The sequence below is a fragment of the Frankliniella occidentalis genome, unplaced genomic scaffold (genome assembly GCF_000697945.3).
Source record: "Frankliniella occidentalis isolate FOCC.00 unplaced genomic scaffold, Focc_3.1 Scaffold159, whole genome shotgun sequence".
In the NCBI taxonomy this organism is placed as follows: Eukaryota; Metazoa; Arthropoda; class Insecta; order Thysanoptera; family Thripidae; genus Frankliniella; species Frankliniella occidentalis.
In genome coordinates this window covers 524,605-526,681 of record NW_026267285.1, presented here as the reverse complement: position 1 = coordinate 526,681, position 2,077 = coordinate 524,605, and the positions used below count along the sequence as shown (strand labels likewise).

The following is a 2,077-nucleotide window of genomic DNA, read 5'->3' as shown; positions in this document are numbered from 1 at the left end:
TTATTTTTTTGGCTTGTGCCTCACTATAAAATAATATCACTGCGCAATTACACACCAGAAGAAAAGTCGGCCGTCTTGTAAAAGTGCTCGTCTTCAAAAGATGACATGAGATCATCTCCGAAAAAACATATCTTTAAAGAAAACTTGATTGGCATTGGAAATCTTGTGTCTTTTTTCCTGTGTGGGACACTTCCGCTGCCCCCACCTGCAACACCTGCGCCCTCGCCCTCTCTTTGACACCCAGCGCGGGCACACACACACACAGCATAGCTAACGCACCACAGGTGTCGGCCGAAATAGTTAACAATAAAAAGAAAATTAAACAGACGAAAAAAAAAGGAGCCCGGAGCACCAGCATAGTATACTGCGGCTGTGGCGGCAGCAGCCACAGCTCGGCGGCAGGAACCTCTCAAAGTATTAGCGGTAGAGATCTCTCTCTCTCTCTCTCTCTCTCTCTCTCCCTCTCTCCGCTTTCTCTCTCCCTTTCAGCGCTACCACCTCTCTCTCTTTTTTCCCCTCTTCTGTAGGCCACATACGACCGCACCAGGAAAACATGTATACAGCATTAGAGACACTGTACATACGTGTGTGTGAGAGTGTGTGTGTGTGTGTGTGTGGGCGTGTGTGTGTGTGGTGAGGGGGGGGGGGGCGATCACATCCCGAGCGCGATCTCCCCGCTGCAAACACACCTACCTACACACCGGACACGTTGTATTTCCAGGCGAATGAGAGTATGCCAGTGGTACATGCGTACGCACATGCGGGTCCACAGCAACTAAGCTTCGCAGGATTTATTTCCAAAGCCGTCAACGAAACGTATATCGACAAGCCGGGCTGGCCAGAAGCTTCAGAGTCCCGCCGTTGTGCCTATAGCTGCGCGAATTAGGCAGGGGGGCAAAATAACAGGAAGACGAGGCTGATTCGCGAAACCAGCCTCGAAGCAACAAAATCGGATCTATATATAGACTCAACGGGCTCTATAGAGTGGCCGTCCGTTTGATGGGTTCGTTGAAACAGAGAGCAGCAGTGAGATGTGTGTTTGTAGGAGGAAAAAATCCGACAAATCACAATAAGGGGGACAATTAACTAATATCAAACGAGAATTTATTTGTGTGCGTTTTGCTTTGAGCCGGCCGCACTGCCATGGACTACCCCCCACCCCCCTCCTTTTCTCCTCTTTCCGGCTGGACTCTCTTTTCACAATTTCCCTCACGTGCGGCGGCGCCTGCAAGTTTGTACCAGGTGGAGAGGAAAACTGGCCGGGAAGAGGAGAAAGAGCAAGAGAGAGGGAGAAAGGGAGAGAGGGGGGGGGGGAGCAACCACGTGAGAATGATCATAGGCTGAAAAACAATTTATCTTCAATGTGGATTTCGATGGCATGAGTTTGGCAGGCCGCACGATGCGTCCGCAGGTGGTGGTAGAGGGAAAGAGAGGGGGGAGGGAGAGAGAGAGAGAGGAGTGGGGGAATAGCGGCGTGGTCAGGTGCAGCGCAGCACCCCTCTCTCCCCAAGGGCTAAAGGGCAGCGAAGCAGAAGACGAACCGAAACGAGGGAGAGAGAGAGGGGCAGAGTGAATGAGATGGGAAGAGAGAGAGAGAGATTCGCAAAGAGACGGCAACAGACAGTGAGGGAGGCATTTGCGGGGAAGTGAGAAAGAGCAAACTAAGGATGGCGTCCGGTAACGAGCAGATAATAAAGTCTTTCGGAGTAGAGACCTAAGCTATGATGGAAGAGACAGAGAAGGAAAGTGCAAGCGAGTCAGAAAGATACGCGAGACTGCCGGCTACCTAAAGAGTTGAAATCGATAAGCGGTATCCTACCATCCTACAACTATTCTCACAATCGAAAAAGGGGGAAAAAAAGGAAAACTAAGGTCGATTTATAGGGACAAACGCTTGTCGAAATGTAAGAGGAAAGTGCGTTTTCGCGCGGTTTTGCGACAACAAGTTGAGTAATTGCGCGACAGATCGCTTGCGCGCCGGCACCGCACACCGCGATCCGTCATCCCGTCTGCGTGTCGGTGACGCGTCGGTGACGCGGCCTTTTGTCGTTCTTATCCGCCTCTCGGTCCACCCCCC

The 2,077-nt window shown here is 51.5% G+C and overlaps 1 protein-coding gene across 1 annotated transcript in view; it reads right to left on the bottom strand.

Moving 5' to 3' along the window:
- Positions 1-2,077, bottom strand: part of LOC113218292 (uncharacterized) — a gene marked incomplete at its 3' end in the record, with an annotated part of 273,427 nt that overhangs the window by 55,974 nt on the left and 215,376 nt on the right. The window lies entirely within an intron of this gene.